Source organism: Heptranchias perlo, chromosome 20 (assembly GCF_035084215.1).
Source record: "Heptranchias perlo isolate sHepPer1 chromosome 20, sHepPer1.hap1, whole genome shotgun sequence".
Lineage (NCBI taxonomy): Eukaryota > Metazoa > Chordata > Chondrichthyes > Hexanchiformes > Hexanchidae > Heptranchias > Heptranchias perlo.
The window spans coordinates 4,276,547-4,295,242 of record NC_090344.1 but is presented as its reverse complement, the minus strand read 5'-3'; the positions used below and the strand labels follow the sequence as shown (position 1 = coordinate 4,295,242).

General features: G+C 45.2%; 5 non-coding genes across 5 annotated transcripts; 3 read left to right on the top strand and 2 right to left on the bottom strand.

Annotated features, from left to right (window-relative positions):
* Positions 1 to 4,167: 4,167 nt before the first annotated feature.
* Positions 4,168 to 4,240, bottom strand: trnar-ccu (transfer RNA arginine (anticodon CCU)). The gene has a single exon. It is a non-coding gene; the product is annotated as a tRNA-Arg (tRNA).
* A 2,734-nt stretch (positions 4,241 to 6,974) lies between these two features.
* On the top strand, positions 6,975 to 7,064 carry trnap-ugg (transfer RNA proline (anticodon UGG)). The gene is given in 2 exon segments: positions 6,975 to 7,010; positions 7,029 to 7,064. It is a non-coding gene; the product is annotated as a tRNA-Pro (tRNA).
* Positions 7,065 to 7,590: 526 nt separating this feature from the next.
* Positions 7,591 to 7,664, bottom strand: trnai-aau (transfer RNA isoleucine (anticodon AAU)). Its single transcript has one exon. It is a non-coding gene; the product is annotated as a tRNA-Ile (tRNA).
* Positions 7,665 to 12,116: 4,452 nt separating this feature from the next.
* trnap-ugg (transfer RNA proline (anticodon UGG)) lies at positions 12,117 to 12,206 on the top strand. The gene is given in 2 exon segments: positions 12,117 to 12,152; positions 12,171 to 12,206. It is a non-coding gene; the product is annotated as a tRNA-Pro (tRNA).
* A 5,175-nt stretch (positions 12,207 to 17,381) lies between these two features.
* Positions 17,382 to 17,471, top strand: trnap-ugg (transfer RNA proline (anticodon UGG)). The gene is given in 2 exon segments: positions 17,382 to 17,417; positions 17,436 to 17,471. It is a non-coding gene; the product is annotated as a tRNA-Pro (tRNA).
* Positions 17,472 to 18,696: the final 1,225 nt, after the last annotated feature.

The window sequence follows — 18,696 nt, the reverse complement described above, 5'->3', positions numbered from 1 at the left end:
ACACCCACAGTTCATATATAAACATTGCATTCATATACACTCACCCACAGCTCATATATAAATAGCGCATTCATTGATAGTCACCCACAGCTTATATATTAAAATCGCATTTTTTTTATTCGTGCATGCGATGTGGGCGTCGCTGGCGAGGCCAGCATTTATTGCCCATCCCTAATTGGCCTTCCAGAACTGCTGCAGTCCGTGCGGAGAAGCTTCTCCCACAGTTCTGTTAGGAAGGGAGGTCCAGGATTTTGAACCAGCGACGATTAAGGAACGGCGATATATTTCCAAGTCGGGATGGTGTGTGACTTGGCGGGGAACGTGCAGGTGGTGTTGTTCCCATGTGCCTGCTGCCCTTGTCCTTCTAGGTGGTAGAGGTCGCGGGTTTGGGAGGTGCTGTCTAAGAAGCCTTGGCGAGTTGCTGCACTGCATCCTGTGGATGGTAAACACTGCAGCCACTGTGCGCCGGTGGTGAAGGGAGTGAATGTTTAGGGTGGTGGATGGGGTGCCAATCAAGCGGGCTGCTTTGTCCTGGATGGTGTCGAGCTTATGTGTTGTTGAGCTGCACTCATCCAGGCGAGTGGAGAGTATTCCATCACACTCCTGACTTGTGACTTGCAGATGGTAGAAAGGATTTGGGGGGTCAGGAGGTGAGTCACTCGCCGCAGAATATCTAGCCTCTGACCTGCTCTTGCAGCCACAGTATTTATATGGATGGTCCAGTTAAGTTTCTGGTCAATGGTGAGCCACAGGATGTTGATGGTGGGGGATTCGGCGATGGTAATGCCGTTGAATGTCAAGGGCAGGTGGTTCGACTGTCGCTTGTAGGAGATGGTCATTGCCTGGCCCTTGGCTGGCGCCAATGTTACTTGCCACTGATGAGCCCAAGCCTGGGTGTTGTCCAGGTCTTGCTGCATGCCGGCTCGGACTGCTTCGTTATTTGAGGGGTTACGAATGGAACTGAACACTTTGCAATCATCAGCGAACATCCCCATTTCTGACCTTATGATGGAGCGGAGGTCATTGATGAAGCAGCTGAAGATGGTTGGGCCGAGAACACTGCCCTGAGGAACTCCTGCAGCAATGTCCTGGGGCTGAGATGTTTGGCCTCCAACAACCACTACAATCTTCCTTTTTGCTAAGTATGACACCAGCCACTGGAGAGTTTACCCCCTGATTCCCATTGACTTCAATTTTACTGGAGCTCCTTGGTGCCACACTCGGTCAAATGCTGCCTTGAAATGAAGGGCAGTCACTCTCACCTCACCTCTGGAATTCAGCTCTTTTGTCCATGTTTGGACCAAGGCTGGAATGAGGTCTGCAGCCGAGTGATGCTGGCGGACCCCAAACAGAGCATCGGTGAGCAGGTTATTGGTGAGTAAGTGCCGCTTGATAGCACTGTCGACGAAACCTTCCATCACTTTGCTGATGATTGATAGTGGACTGATGGGGCGGTAATTGGCCGGATTGGATTTGTCCTGCTTTTTGTGGACAGCACATATCTGGGCAATTTTCGTCGTTGTCGGGTAGATGCCAGTGTTGTAGCTGTACTGGAACAGTTTGGCTAGAGGCGCAGCTCGTTCTGGAGCACAAGTCTTCAACACTACAGCCGGGATGTTGTCGGGGCCCACAGCCTTTGCTGTATCCAGTGCACTCAGCCGTTTCTTGATATCACGTGGAGTGATTCGAATTGGCTGAAGACTGGCTTCTGTGATGGTGGAGATATCGGGAGGAAGCTGAGATGGATCATCCACTCGGCACTTCTTCCTGAAGATGGTTGCAAACGCTTCAGCCTTGTATTTTGCACTTACGTGCTGGATTCTGCCATCATTGAGGATGGGAATGTTTACACAGCCTCCTCCTCCCGTTAGTTGTTTAATTGTCCACCACCATTCACGACTGGATGTGGCAGGACTGCAGAGCTTTAATGTGATCCGTTGGTTGTGGATTCGCTTAGCTCTGTCTATGGCATGTTGCTTCCGCTGTTTAACATGCATGTAGTCCTGAATTGTAGCTTCACTAGGTTGGAACCTAATTTTTAGGTACGCCTGGTGCGGTTCCTGGCATGCTCTTATGCACTCCACATTGAACCAGGGTTGATCCCCTGGCTTGTTTATTAATGGTAGAGTGAGGAATATGCCGGGCCAAGATATTACAGATTATGCTGGAATACGATTCTGCTGCTGTTGATGGCCCGCAACACCTCATGGATGCCCAGTTTTGAGCTGCGAGACCTGTTCTGAATCTATCCCATTTAGCACGCTGATAGTGCCACACAACACGTTGGATGGTATCTTCATTGCGAAGACGGGACTTCGTCTCCACGAGGACGGTGCGGTGGTCACTCCTACCAATACTGTCATGGACAGATGCATTTGCGACAGGTGGATTGGTGACGACGAGGTCAAGTAACTTTTTCCCTCGTGTTGGTTCTCTCACCATCTGCCGCAGTTCCAGTCTGGCAGCTATGTCCTTCGGGCCTCGGCCAGCTCAGTCAGCAGTGATACGACCGAGCCACTCTTGGTGATGGACATTGAAGTCCTCCATCTAGAGTACATCCTGTGCCCTTGCTACCCTCAGTGCTTCCCCCAAGTGGTGTTCAACATGGAGGAGGATTGATACATCAGCTGAGGGAGGGCGGTTGGTGGTAATCTGCAGGAGCTTTTCTTGCACTTGTTTGACCTGATGCCATGAGATTTCATGGGGTCCAGAGTCAATGTTGAGGACTCCCAGGGCCACTCCCTCCTGACTGTATATCACTGCACCGCCACCTCTGGTCGGTCTGTCCTGGCGGTGGGACAGGACATGCACAGGGATGGTGATGGAAGAATCTTGGACGTTGGCTATTAGGTATTATTCTGTAAGTATGACGATGTCAGGCTGTTGCTTGACTAGTCAGTGGGACAGCTCTCCCAATTTTGGCACAAGTCCCCAGATGTTAGTGAGGAGGACTTTGCAGGGTCGACTGGGCTTGGTTTGCCTTTGTCGTGTCCGGTGCCTAGTGGTCCGATGCCGGGTGGTCCGTCCGGTTTTATTCTTATTATGACTTTTATTGACGAGATTTTACAACTGAGTGGCTTGCTAGGCCTTTTCAGAGGGCAATTAAGAATCAACCACATTGCTGTGGCTCATTTATACTCACTCACAGTTCACATATAAACATCGCATTCATATATACTCACCCACAGTTCATATATAAACATCGCACTCATATTTTTACACCCACAGTTCACATATAAACATCGCTCTCATATATAAACTCATTCGGTTTATAAAGCAACAGCGCGCTCATACACCCACACCCAGTTTACAGTAGCAGATCGGTACCGATCGCCGATAGAGCTCTCAGATTCCGAGAGTCCGAAGGAGCAGCGACCGAACAAATTCTGGATCTCATCCTTAACACAGCGGTCGATCCACCTGTAAAATTACATCGCACTTGGATATCAGGGAGGGTAATGGTTTCTGAGAATGTATCAGGGAGCCTAATGGCTTCTTAGTGGCGATCCATCGGGGCAAGGGGATCTCAGAGAGGGGAAGGGACTGTCAGAGGGTATCAGAGAGTGCAAGGGGATCTCAGAGCGGGGAAGGGATAGTCAGATGTCATCAGAAAGTGTCAGGGGGCTCAGAGAAGGGAAGGGACTGTCAGAGGGCATCGGAGAGTACATTAAGAACTGAGAGAGGGGAAGGACTGCCGAGTCTGAGAGAGTGTAAGGGGGCTCAGGGCAGATCTGTGTAAGGGGCACTCAGTGGGTATGAGAGAAGGTAAAGAACGCTGACAAGGTTCAAAGATGATCATGGACTCTCTGAGGTCAGAGACAGAGTGTATCAGAGAAGTTAAGGAGCTCAGCGAGAATCAAAGAGGGTAAGGGGGGCTCAAGATGTATCAGAGAGGCGAATGGATCCAGAGATGTCATCTTCTAAATGTTACAATTTCTAACCTTCAACATTTTTTATAACAGCAATAAATGAAGCCGATTGAACCGATAATCTGCCGTGTCCCATCTGGAGGGAATGAGAAGGTAGAATCGGGAGGGACTGGATATTTGGCAACGCTCAAGGTTTCATTTCACACAGCTCAGTGTTGTGTCTGTTTTTTATGAACTCGAGAAAAGAGGTTGCAATTTGAAAATTTTATTACCCAATGTGAAAAATAGAACACAAATGCACCCAACGTGGAGCTCGAACCCAGGACCCTGAGATTAGGAGTCTCATGCTCTACCGACTGAGCTAGCCGGGCTGGTTTCTAAATTTTTTCCCATTCTATTATTGTAGAGAGACAGCTGTTGGCTTTGCTGCAGGGGTTCAGTTCGTTCTGCAATCTCAGGGTTTCTCCTTCTGTGCACCTGATTTTCATTCTGGAGTCAGTCTGATGCCTTTTGCACGTCATTCAGCACCACGCTGAGCTGAAAAGGAACATCGGAACAGGAGAGGGCCATTCAGCCCCTCTTCCTGCTGTGCCATTCAATTCGATCATGACGTGATCTGCAACGCAACTCTCCTTCCCCGCCTTGGACACAAATCCCTTGGAACCCAAACCGAGAAATGATCGACCAATATCAGTCTTGAAAATTTGAATTGAGCCACAATCCACATCCTTTTGGCCGAGAGAGTTCCAGCTTTCGGCCGTATTTTGTTTGCTAAAGTAATTCCTGATTTCTTGCCTGATTGGTCTGTCTCCAATTTCAAGATTAAAACACCTCATTATGGATTCCGCCAACATAGAGAGAGATGACACAAAGATAGACAGAATGATAAGCAGTTTGGATGGAAGAATGAGATTACAGAGAGATATTACTCGATTAAGTGAATGGGCAAAACTGCGGCAAATCGATTTCAACGCAAGCAAGTTTGAGGCCGTCCACTTTGGACCTCAAAAAGATAGATCACAAAACATATTAATGGATGTCACTCCAAAAAATTAACCTTATGACATTTTGTGTGGATTCGCTTGTTTCTGAAGTCTGCCAAACTTTGAAAAGTTACCGAAATATTGCAATAGGAACCTTATGGCCAGTTCGGGGATCGAACCCGCGACCTTGGCGTTATTCGCACCACGCTCGAACCAACTGAGCTCAACGTCCATGTATACAGCTTAGCTTTATGGGCTTACCGACGTGTTGGGTAGTTTGTGTTTATTTTTACACCGGCTGACACGGTTTTTGGACGAATGTTGATAACACCACATCCCTTTAACATTGTTACTTGTTTCTGCATACATTGTCGATGATCTTGATCAAAATTAACAAACAAAGAGCACTTTAATGTAACAAATTAAATTCCGATCAATATTATTTTACTAACAATCAACAGCCCATCCATAAAACACTGCCCCGCTATAAAACCTGTGGGCAGGACCCTGAGCGACTGTGAAAATGATATCACCGCAACGTGATTCCATCACGCTGCGTTTTGACGTTGAGTCAGATGTCTGTCTGTCTATCTGTCTGTCTGTTTATCCGTCTGATTGGGTCTCGGCCTTATTCTCAGGCCAGGCTTTTTGTTTGCTGGCTGCAGGCCTCGCTCCCCGACTGACTGAACAACTGCCGGGCCGTGTGTCAGAATCAATGACTGTGACTGACTGTCTGCCCATTTATGGCCACATTTCTGAGTTCCTGCCTTCGCTCTGTGTCGCAGGCCTGTCTCTGTCCCTTAGGATCACAACACACCCACAAGCTTCACGACTGAACGCAGGTTTGGACAGTCTGTCCTCGCAGGTCCTTCGGAAGCTAATGATTTTGAACTGAATTATTTTTCCTGAGTGACTTGTGAAGTTTGGTTCAGTGATATGTTTGCGAAAGAGAACGGAGGAAATAGTTAGTGTGCAACTCGACATTTCTCTACATCGGAATCGAAAACGTGATTGGATGGATAGAATAGGTCTGAAAGGATGGCCGATCGGCTGTGGGTGGCACCGAATTCTGCAGTGGCTGCAGTGGTTCATTACCGGTAATGAAAATGAGGTAATATACTACCACAAGCTGCCGGTGAAAATCATTCAATTTCCCAAACTTGACCCACCGAATCAAATGAAGCTGCTGGGAAAGCTACAAGACAACGCCGGTCTATCGGGCATCGTTTGAAGCAACTGGCAGTTTAAAGTAGCATCTACAGCCATGTAAGTACTGCCATGTGCCGCTGCGATCGCCGAGTGGTTGAAGCGTTAAATTCAAGATCATATGGAGTTTTCCTTCGCAGGTTTGATTTCTGCTCGCTGAATTATTGTTTAAAGATCCGTTCAATGCTCAAATGAATGAACTGGATCTAACTCACTTCATTTATCTCTCTCGGAGCATGAGAGATACTCGAGCGTGGCCGGCGCTTTTAATTAGGTGCCCAATGTACTCTTGCAAAATTCAAATACACAAGAAAGAATCTTGCCCAATCTGCAACTAAAATTCTGCTACTTTGCAGAACCACCCATTTATAAGCGACTTTATTTACATGAATCTCTCTATCTCTCCTTGTCTCTTGTCTCGATGTTGTCCCCTGATGGACTTCTCAGGCTTCCTGGAACGGTAAAGGCTGATCTAACCTGCAACACCAGCAGGGAAAGGAAAAGGAAAAAAAGACTGAGACGGTCGGAAAAGTAAAGGTGCAACCCAGCTGATAAATTCGTAGCTAATGTCTCCACATTTTTGTCTCTTCGCCCTCACAGTGAAAGAAAACAGCAATCTGAGTAAAATATACTTATGATAGCTTGTACACTCTGACGATGCCGAGACAGATGCCAATGTAGCTTCAGATTAACTAATTCTGAAAAGTATTATTTGAAAAAACAAGTCGTACATTGTAAACGAATTTAGTAAAGAGAGGCTAATATTGGTGACTGGAAATAGGTCGTGTACAACTTGATATTGCTGTATTTTGGAATAGAAAACGAGATTGGGTGGACAGAAGCGGTTGGAAAGGATAGCCGATCGGCTGAAGACTATGGTGAAATTTTAGACCGGCTGCAGGGCTTTCTAGCAAGCGGCTCGTTGGTCTAGGGGTATGATTCTCGCTTTGGGCGTTTTTCTAATGGAATATGCGAGAGGTCCCGGGTTCAAATCCCGGACGAGCCCTGTTATCTCACTGCTTTTTAGTGAAAAGTCACCAATTGGATTCTGACATCTTTGCAGTTGTTCGAATTGAATTATATTTGCGCTCCAGAGGACAAAGTGCAGAAGTTTCCAAGGCGCAACACACACGGAGTAAATAAAATGTCTCAAGATGATGTGGAGATTGAAGCTGAATGTGAATTTACCCCAATTTAGGCGGTCTCATTGATATTAGATGACGGGATCGAGAACCACATATCCAAGTTTGCCGATGACACAAAGATAGACAGAATTATAAGCAGTGTGGATGGAAGAATGAGATTACAGAGAGATATTACCAGATTAAGTGAATGGGCAAAACTGCGGCAAATGGATTTCAACGTAAGCAAGTTTGAGGCCGTCCACTTTGGACCTCAAAAAGATAGATCAGAAAACATATTAATGGATGTTACTCCAAAAAATTGACCTCATGACATTTTGTGTGGATTCGCTTGTTTCGAAAGTCTGCCAAACTTTTAAAAGTTACCAAAATATTGCAATAGGAACCTTATGGCCCGAACCGGGATCGAACCCGCGACCTTGCCGTTATTAGCACCACGCTCTAACCAACTGAGCTAACCGGCCATGTATACATCTTAGCTTTATGGGCTTACCCGCGTGTTGGGTAGTTTGTGTTTATTTTTACACCAGCTGACAGGGTTTTACAACGAATATTGAATAAACCACATCCCTTAAACATTGTTACTTGTTTCTGTATATACTGTCGAGGATGTAGATCAAAATTAACAAACAAAGAGCACTTTAATGTCACAAATTAAATTCCGATCAATATTATTTTACTAACAATGAACAGCCCATCCATAAAACACTGCCCCGCTATAAAACCTGTGGGCAGGACCCTGAGCTACTGTGAAAATGATATCACCGCAACGTGATTCGATCACGCTGCGTTTTGACGTGGAGTCAGATATCTGTCTGTCTATCCGTCTGATTGGGTCTCTGCCTTATTCTCAGGCCAGATTTTTGTTTGCTGGCTGCAGGCCTCGCTCCCCGACTGACTGAACAACCACCGGGCCGTGTGTCAGAATCAATGACTGTGACTGACTGTCTGCCCATTTATGGCCACATTTCTGAGTTCCTGCCTTCGCTGTGTGTCGCAGGCCTGTCTCTGTCCCTTCGGATCACAACACACCCACAAGCTTCACGACTGAACGCAGGTTTGGTCAGTCTGCCCTCGCAGGTCCTTCGGAAGCTAATGATTTTGAACTGAATTATTTTTCCTGAGTGACTTGTGAAGTTTTGTTCAGTGATATGTTTGCGAAAGAGAACGGAGGAAATAGTTAGTGTGCAACTCGACATTTCTCTACATCGGAATAGAAAACGTGATTGGATGGATAGAAGAGGTCTGAAAGGATGGCCGATCGGCTGTGGGTGGCACCGAATTCTGCAGTGGCTGCAGTGGTTCATTACCGGTAATGAAAATGAGGTAATATACTACCACAAGCTGCCGGTGAAAATCATTCAATTTCCCAAACTTGACCCACCGAATCAAATGAAGCTCCTGGGAAAGCTACAAGACAACGCCGGTCTATCGGGCATCTTTTGAAGCAACTGGCAGTTTAAAGTGGCATCTACAGCCATGCAAGTACTGCCATGTGCCGCTGCGATCGCGGAGTGGTTGAAGCGTTAAATTCAAGATCAAATGGAGTTTTCCTTCGCAGGTTTGATTTCTGCTCGCTGAATTATTGTTTAAAGATCCGTTCAATGCTCAAATGAATGAACTGGATCTAACTCACTTCATTTATCTCTCTCAGAGCATGAGAGATACTCGAGCGTGGCCGGCGCTTTCAATTGGGTGCCCAATGTACTCTTGCAAAATTCAAATAGACAAGAAAGAATCTTGCCCAATCTGCAACTAAAATTCTGCTACTTTGCAGAACCCCCCATTTATAAGCGAATTCATTTACATGAATCTCTCTATCTCTCCTTGTCTCTTGTCTCGATGTTGTCCCCTGATGGACTTCTCAGGCTTCCTGGAACGGTAAAGGCTGATCTCACCTGCAACACCAGCAGGGAAAGGTAAAGGAAAAAAAGACTGAGACGGTCGGAAAAGTAAAGGTGCAACCCAGCTGATAAATTCGTAGCTAATGTTTCCACATTTTTGTCTCTTCGCCATCACAGTGAAAGAAAACAGCAATGTGAGTAAAATATACTTATGGCAGCTTGTACACTCTGGCGATGCCGAGACAGATGACAATGCAGCTTCAGATTAACTAATTCTGAAAAGTATAATTTGAAAAAACAAGTCATACATTGTAAACGAATTTAGTAAAGAGAGGCTAATATTGGTGACTGGAAATAGGTAGTGTACAACTTGATATTGCTGTATATCGGAATAGAAAACGAGATTGGGTGGACAGAAGCGGTTGGAAAGGATAGCCGATCGGCTGAAGACTATGATGAAATTTTAGACCGGCTGCAGGCCTTTTTTGCAAGCGGCTCGTTGGTCTAGGGGTATGATTCTCGCTTTGGGCGTTTTTCTAATGGAATATGCGAGAGGTCCCGGGTTCAAATCCCCGACGAGCCCTGTTATCTCACTGCTTTTTAGTGAAAAGTCACCAAGTGGATTCTGACATCTTTGCAGTTGTTCGAATTGAATTATATTTGAGCTCCAGAGGACAAAGTGCAGAAGTTTCCAAGGCGCAACACACACGGAGTAAATAAAATGTCTCAAGATGATGTGGAGATTGAAGCTGAATGTGAATTTACCCCAATTTCGGCGGTCTCATTGATATTAGATGAAGGGATCGAGAACCACATATCCAAGTTTGCCGATGACACAAAGATAGACAGAATTATAAGCAGTGTGGATGGAAGAATGAGATTACAGAGAGATATCACCAGATTAAGTGAATGGGCAAAACTGCGGCAAATGGATTTCAACGTAAGCAAGTTTGAGGCCGTCCACTTTGGACCTCAAAAAGATAGATCAGAAAACATATTAATGGATGTTACTCCAAAAAATTGACCTCATGACATTTTGTGTGGATTCGCTTGTTTCGAAAGTCTGCCAAACTTTTAAAAGTTACCAAAATATTGCAATAGGAACCTTATGGCCCGTACGGGGATCGAACCCCGACCCTGGCGTTATTAGCACCACACTCTAACCAACTGAGCTAACCGGCAATGTATACATTTTAGCTTTATGGGCTTACCCGCGTGTTGGGTAGTTTGTGTTTATTTTTGCACCAGCTGACAGGGTTTTGCAACGAATATTGAATAAACCACGTCCCTTAAACATTGTTACTTGTTTCTGTATATACTGTCGAGGATGTAGATCAAAATTAACAAACAAAGAGCACTTTAATGTAACAAATTAAAATCCGATCAATATTATTTAACTAACAATGAACAGCCCATCCATAAAACACTACCCCGCTATAAAACCTGTGGGCAGGACCCTGAGCTACTGTGAAAATGATATCACCGCAACGTGATTCGATCACGCTGCGTTTTGACGATGAGTCAGATGTCTGTCTGTCTATCTGTCTGTCTGTTTATCCGTCTGATTGGGTCTCGGCCTTATTCTCAGGCCAGGCTTTTTGTTTGCTGGCTGCAGGCCTCGCTCCCCGACTGACTGAACAAATCCCGGGCCGTGTGTCAGAAACAATGACTGTGACTGACTGTCTGCACATTTATGGCCACTTTTCTGAGTTCCTGCCTTCGCTCTGTGTCGCAGGCCTGTCTCTGTCCCTTAGGATCACAACACACCCACAAGCTTCACGACTGAACGCAGGTTTGGTCAGTCTGTCCTCGCAGGTCCTTCGGAAGCTAATGATTTTGAACTGAATTATTTTTCCTGAGTGACTTGTGAAGTTTTGTTCAGTGATATGTTTGCGAAAGAGAACGGAGGAAATAGTTAGTGTGCGACTCGACATTTCTCTACATCGGAATAGAAAACGTGATTGGATGGATAGAAGAGGTCTGAAAGGATGGCCGATCGGCTGTGGGTGGCACCGAATTCTGCAGTGGCTGCAGTGGTTCATTACCGGTAATGAAAATGAGGTAATATACTACCACAAGCTGCCGGTGAAAATCATTCAATTTCCCAAACTTGACCCACCGAATCAAACGAAGCTCCTGGGAAAGCTACAAGACAACGCCGGTCTATCCGGCATCGTTTGAAGCAACTGTCAGTTTAAAGTAGCATCTACAGCCATGCAAGTACTGCCATGTGCCGCTGCGATCGCCGAGTGGTTGAAGCGTTAAATTCAAAATCAAATGGAGTTTTCCTTCGCAGGTTTGATTTCTGCTCGCTGAATTATTGTTTAAAGATCCGTTCAACGCTCAAATGAATGAACTGGATCTAACTCACTTCATTTATCTCTCTCAGAGCATGAGAGATACTCGAGCGTGGCCGGCGCTTTTAATTGGGTGCCCAATGTACTCTTGCAAAATTCAAATACACAAGAAAGAATCTTGCCCAATCTGCAACTAAAATTCTGCTACTTTGCAGAACCACCCATTTATAAGCGACTTTATTTGCATGAATCTCTCTATCTCTCCTTGTCTCTTGTCTCGATGTTGTCCCCTGATGGACTTCTCAGGCTTCCTGGAACGGTAAAGGCTGATCTAACCTGCAACACCAGCAGGGAAAGGAAAAGGAAAAAAAGACTGAGACGGTCGGAAAAGTAAAGGTGCAACCCAGCTGATAAATTCGTAGCTAATGTCTCCACATTTTTGTCTCTTCGCCCTCACAGTGAAAGAAAACAGCAATCTGAGTAAAATATACTTATGATAGCTTGTACACTCTGACGATGCCGAGACAGATGCCAATGTAGCTTCAGATTAACTAATTCTGAAAAGTATTATTTGAAAAAACAAGTCGTACATTGTAAACGAATTTAGTAAAGAGAGGCTAATATTGGTGACTGGAAATAGGTCGTGTACAACTTGATATTGCTGTCTTTTGGAATAGAAAACGAGATTGGGTGGACAGAAGCGGTTGGAAAGGATAGCCGATCGGCTGAAGACTATGGTGAAATTTTAGACCGGCTGCAGGGCTTTCTAGCAAGCGGCTCGTTGGTCTAGGGGTATGATTCTCGCTTTGGGCGTTTTTCTAATGGAATATGCGAGAGGTCCCGGGTTCAAATCCCGGACGAGCCCTGTTATCTCACTGCTTTTTAGTGAAAAGTCACCAATTGGATTCTGACATCTTTGCAGTTGTTCGAATTGAATTATATTTGCGCTCCAGAGGACAAAGTGCAGAAGTTTCCAAGGCGCAACACACACGGAGTAAATAAAATGTCTCAAGATGATGTGGAGATTGAAGCTGAATGTGAATTTACCCCAATTTAGGCGGTCTCATTGATATTAGATGACGGGATCGAGAACCACATATCCAAGTTTGCCGATGACACAAAGATAGAGAGAATTATAAGCAGTGTGGATGGAAGAATGAGATTACAGAGAGATATTACTAGATTAAGTGAATGGGCAAAACTGCGGCAAATGGATTTCAACGTAAGCAAGTGTGAGGCCGTCCACTTTGGACCTCAAAAAGATAGATCAGAAAGCATATTAATGGATGATTATCCAAAAAATTAACCTTGTGACATTTTGTGTGGATTCGCTTGTTCCTGAAGTCTGCCAAACTTTTAAAAGTTACCAAAATATTGCAATAGGAACCTTGCGGTCCGTACGGGGATCGAACCCGCGACCATGGAATTATTAGCACCACGCTCCAACCAACTGAGCTAACCGGCCATGTAACCAACTTGGCTTTATGGGCTTACCCACGTATTGGGTAGTTTGTGTTTATTTTTACACCGGCTGACAGGGTTTTTGAACGAATATTGAATAAACCACATCCCTTAAACATTGTTACTTGTTTCTGTATACATTGTCGAGGATGTAAATCAAAATTAACAAACAAAGAGCACTTTAATGTAACAAATTAAATTCCGATCAATATTATTTTACGAACAATGAACATCCGATCCCGAAAACACTGCCCCGCTCACAAACCTGTGGGCAGGACCCTGACCTGCTGTGAAAATGATATCACCCCAACGTGATTCGATCACGCTGCGTTTTGATGTTTGAGTCGGATGTCTGTCTGTCTATCTGTCTGTTTATCCGTTTGATTGGGTCTCTGTCTTATTCTCAGGCTTTTTGTTTGCTGGCTGCAGGCCTCGCTCCCCGACTGACTGAACAACTACCGGGCTGTGTGTCGGAATCAATGACTGTGACTGTCTGCCCATTTATGGCCCTGAATGGCCACATTTCTGAGTTCCTGCCTTCGCCTTTTGTCACAGGCCTGTCTCTGTCCCTTCGGGTGACAAAACACCCACAAGCTTCACGACTGAACGCAGGTTTGGTCAGTCTGTCCTCGCAGGTCCTTCGGAAGCTGATGATGTTGAACTGAATCATTTTTCCTGGGTGACTTGTGAAGTTTTGTTCATTGATATGTTTGCAAAAGAGAACGGAGGCAATAGTTCGTGTGCAACTCGACATTTCTCTTCATCGGAATAGAAAACGTGATTGGATGGATCGAAGAGATCTGAAAGGATGGCCGATCGGCTGCGGCTCGTACTTAATTGTGCAGTGGCTGCAGTGGTTTATTACCGGTGGTTTATTACCGGTGGTTTGTTACCGGTGGCTTGTTAGGCTTGGAGTGTGATTCTCGCTTTGGAATATTTGACGATTGATTCTGAGCGAGGTCCAGTTTTTCAATGTTGTTTGAAGCTCAAATAAATATGAACCAGATTTAACCAACCACATTTCTCTCCTTCAAACAGATATTTCAGCAGACGAGTGTCCAATAGTCTCTTACAAGACATTTGAAGGAATCTCTCCCGAATTCCATGTTAAATTCTTGCTCGTTCGCAGAACTTGATCTTTGTTTCTATACTTTAATCTGTCTCTTGACTCTTTGTGTTTTCACCTCATGGACCTCTCAGGCTTTATTAAACGGCCAAGGATGATCGAATCTGCAGAGAAGTGTAAAGATAGGAAGACTGAGACGGTAGGAGAAGCAAAGTTGCAACCCAGCTGATGAATTCATAACTAATGCCCACTAATGTTTCTTCGCCCTCACAGTGAAAAAAATCAGCAATTTGAGTACAGTATACTTTTGGTAGAGCGTATAATCGGCAGATGTTGAGACAGACACCAATCGAACTGTTGTCGTGGCGATGAAAGCGCCCAATGCTAAACACTAGATCACAAGGTAACGCTGAACATTCTTTGCTGCGAACAAGCTGACAAACGCGGCCTTTCCCACTTGTCATTTTCGGGCCAGACAAGCTGCTCGCACAAAATAGCATTTTCTAATCGAACTACGATCGGGACAAAAGGTGATGTTCAGGCAATGACAGCACCAAGTGCAAGTAGCCATATACACGAAATAGAAAGTGAGGTAATATACTACCACAAGCTGCCGGTGAAAATCATTCAATTTCCCTAAATTGACGCACCGTATCAAATGTAGCTCCTGGGAAAGCTGCAAGACAACGCAGGTCTATCGGGCATCGTTTGAAGCAACTGGCAGTTTAAAGTGGCATCTCCTGCTGCTTCTGTGGGGAGTGAGAGAGAGAGAGAGGCTGTCGGTATCTGCGTACAGTTTGATTTTGTACAGAACTGCAGAGAGAAACAGCAAATATACCGGGGCTGTGAGATATGGTGTCTTATTCATATTTAACTACAAGAATATCCGGAATCAAATGCTGAAAGGAATGGAGAGATCAGAGGCCTGAGAATAAACACAGAGCTGAATGAATCACGAAAGAGTGAAAGAGAAATAAATACTATCAGTTCCACAGTGTTTGGTGCGGAATGTTGAGAACTCCCCGTTGGGCTGGTGGTTCGAACTCGGTGTTTTCACCGCCACGTGGTTCGATTCCCAGTCAGGGAATGAACGTTATCCAAGAATTAAGAACCTGTTGAATTAACTGCATGAAGCAAATTAATCGCAGTTCGTCGTTGCATCATTGTTTGAATCAGCATTAATCAACAGGTAACTTTTTATTTCAGACTGAAGGAGATACTGACATGGTCATCAAGAGACAGTCAAAACTTCAATAAGATTTTTGCTCTTTGCATGAATTTTTATCATTTTACACATTGTAAGTCATAAAGTAATACAAAAAATTCAGAAGCCTTTAACCCGAGTAAGAATCGAACCTATAATATTTTAAATTTATTAGAAGATACGTTATTTACTGCACCACTGGCTCAGATTGCAGAAAGTAAGCAGCAGCTCACACTCTCACAGCGCTGCGAGATGAACAGGTCCCGAGTCAGCCTCGGTCATGAGCACGGGACACCACGAGTCTGAGAGCATCAAAAGGCGCTCACGAAACAATTACCAAAGAGAAGTACGTTTTTCGTCGGCCACCGACAGCTTTGCTGGTCGAACAGAACACTTCATAGGAGTAGATCTTTACGATCGTTGGTTCAATTCCGTCTCACAGGAGCGATCAAGCAGCAATTAGCTCAAGGCCGCTCTTGGAAGTTGACAGCTCAAAATTTTGGCGCTGTGGATCAGGACGCCTCTTTTCCTTTCTCAAATCTTAAGGCTTTCTGTGTCTGCTCGAACACGGCTGTTTTGTTGGAGCATTTGCCTCTCCTCACCAGAAGGGAGTGCCTTCGAGCTGCAACACTTCAAACCGCACTCACTTTCATGCAAAAAATCTTCTCCCAGTCAGACAGACAGACAGTCTTTCCCTGCTTCCTGAAGCTCGGGGCGGCTGTTTCTTTCCCGTAACCTGGTCTGTCTTCCACAGGTTCGGGCTCTTCTCAGCGTCATTCATGATTACTGTGGTTTCCCGTTCTGCTGTTGTTCACTTGCTGATACTTGATACCGTCAATTGTAGCAAAGTAATAAATGTATTCAGGGAGCTGGCCAACCCAAGGCAAGATTTCTCTGCTGGTCGTGGAGCGACTTGGAGGCGAGTGCGAAGCAGCTGCTGTGAAGGACAATCCGTTCTTATATTTCTTGCTGGTTTACTTAAAAATAAACCTGCCGTGGACGGATATCGGGTTGATTTTCTGGACGGATCAAATCAACAGTTCAGAAAAATCAACCAAAGCCAAAGGAACAAAAAATATCTCCGTAATTGTAAAGGATGAAATGCCGGAATTCAGAATCCAACCCACGCCTCCAGGAGAGGTGGAGACCTCAAAGCAACGCCTTCGACCCGCGAGGCGATTCAAACTCCGAAACTGTGATTTACTGACCCTGATTTGCCCAATGAGGCGCCAAGAAAGTTTCACGTGGTCCGATTTTCGGTGGATGCTGTTGGAAGGCAAAAGGATCCCGCATTGTTCGGAAATCAAATCTTTCAGGTGGTGAGCGAGAATTCGACCCCTGAACCACCAATACTTACATGATCAGTAAATGCATGTGTCCTTTTGGAATCTTATCTGAAAGAACATGCAGTCGGACAGAACTCCTGTCATAACCCAACTCAGTCTGATCGACAGCCATGCAAGAACGGCCATGTACCGCTACGATCCCCGAGTGGTTGAAGCGTTAAATTCAAGATCAAATGGAATTTTCCTTCGCAGGTTCGAATTCTGCCCACTGAATTATTGTTTAAAGATCCGTTCCATGCTCAAATGAATGAACTGGATCTAATTCAATTCATTTATCTCTCTCAGAGCATGAGAGATACTCGAGCGTGGTCGGCGCTTTTAATTGGGTGCCCAATGTACTCTTGCAAAATTCAAATACACAAGAAAGAATCTTGCCCAATCTGCAACTAAAATTCTGCTACTTTGCAGAACCACCCATTTATACTCGACTTTATTGACATGAATCTCTCTGTCTTTCCCTGTCTCTTGCCTCTATGTTGTCCCCTGATGGACTTCTCAGGCTTCCTGGAACGGTAAAGGCTGATCTAACCTGCAACACCAGCAGCGAAAGGTAAATAAAAAAACAGACTGAGACGATAGGAAAAGTAAAGGTGCAACCCAGCTGATAAATTCGTAGCTAATGTCTCCACATTTATGTTTCTTCGCCCTCACAGTGAAAGAAAACAGCAATGTGAGTAAAGTATACTTCTGGTAGCTTGTGTACTCTGACGATGCTGAGACAGATGCCAATGCAGCTTCAGATTAACTAATTCTGAAAATTCTAATTTAAAAAAACAAGCCGTACATTGGAAACGAATTTGGTAAAGAGAGGCTAATATTGGCGACTGGAAATAGTTTGTCCACAAATTGCTGTACACAGGGATAGAAAACGAGATTGGATGGACAGAATCGGTTTGAAAGGATGGCCGATCGGCTGAAGACGGTGGTGAAATTTTAGACTGGCTGCACGATCGTTTGCTCACTGGCTCGTTGGTCTAGGGGTATGATTCTCGCTTTGGGCGGTTCACCAATTGAATATGCGAGAGGTCCCGGGTTCGAATCCCGGACGAACCCTACTATTTCAGTGCCTTTTAGTGAAAAGTCACCAATTGGATTCTGACATCTTTGCAGTTGTGAGAATTGAATTATATTTGAGCTCCAGACGACAGAGTGCAGTATTTTCCTCGGCGCAACACACGCGGTGTAAATAAAATGGCTCAAGATGATGGGGAGATTGAAGCTGAATGTGAATTTACCCCAATTTAGGCGGGCTCATTGATATTCGATGACCGGATCGAGAACCACATATCCAAGTTTGTCGATGACATAAAGATAGACAGAATTGTAAGCAGTGTAGGTGGAAGAATAAGATTACAGAGAGATATTACTCGATTAAGTGAATGGTAATGCCGTTGAATTTCAAGGGGAGGTGGTTAGAAAGTATCCAGACTGGCACTTGTCTGGCTCGAATGTTACTTGCCACTTATCAGCCCAAGCCTGGATGTTGTCCAGGTCTTGCTGTGTGCGGGCACGGACTGCTTCATTATGTGAGTGGTTGCGAATGGAACTGAACACTGTGCGATCATCAGCGAACATCCCCATTTCTGACCTTATGATGGAGGGAAGTTCATTGATGAAGCAGCTGAAGACAGTTGGGCCGAGGACACTGTCCTGAGGAACTCCTCCAGCAATGTCCAGGGGCTGAGGTGATTGGCCTCCAACAACCACTACCATCTTCCTTTGTGCTCGGTATGACTCCAACCACTGTAGAGTTTTCTCTCTGATTCCCATTGACTTCAAATTTACTCGGGCTTCTTGATGTCACACTCGGTCAAATGCTGTCTTGATGTCAAGGGCAGTCACTCTCACCTCACCTCTGGAATTCAGCTCTTTTGTCCATGTTTGGACCAAGGCTGTCATGAGATCTGGAGCCGATTTGTCCTGGTGGAACCCAAAATGAGCATCGATTAATAGGTTATTGGCGAATTCGTGCTGCTTGATAGCACCGTCGACGACATCTTCCATCACTTTGCTGATGATTGAGAGCAGACTAATGGCGCGGCGATTGGCCGGATTCGAATTGTCCTGCTTTTTGTGGACTGAATAGCGGAACAGGCTCGATGGGCGAAATGGCCGACTCCTGTTCCCGTGTTGCTCATTGGTGCAGAATGTAAAACGATCCTGCATTGGCCAGGTATCAAACCCGGGTCGCATGATAAACAGGCGAGAATTCAACGCCAATAGCACCAGTCCTCGCATTGCCATTTGCTGCATGTGTCCATTTGAAATCCTGTTTGAA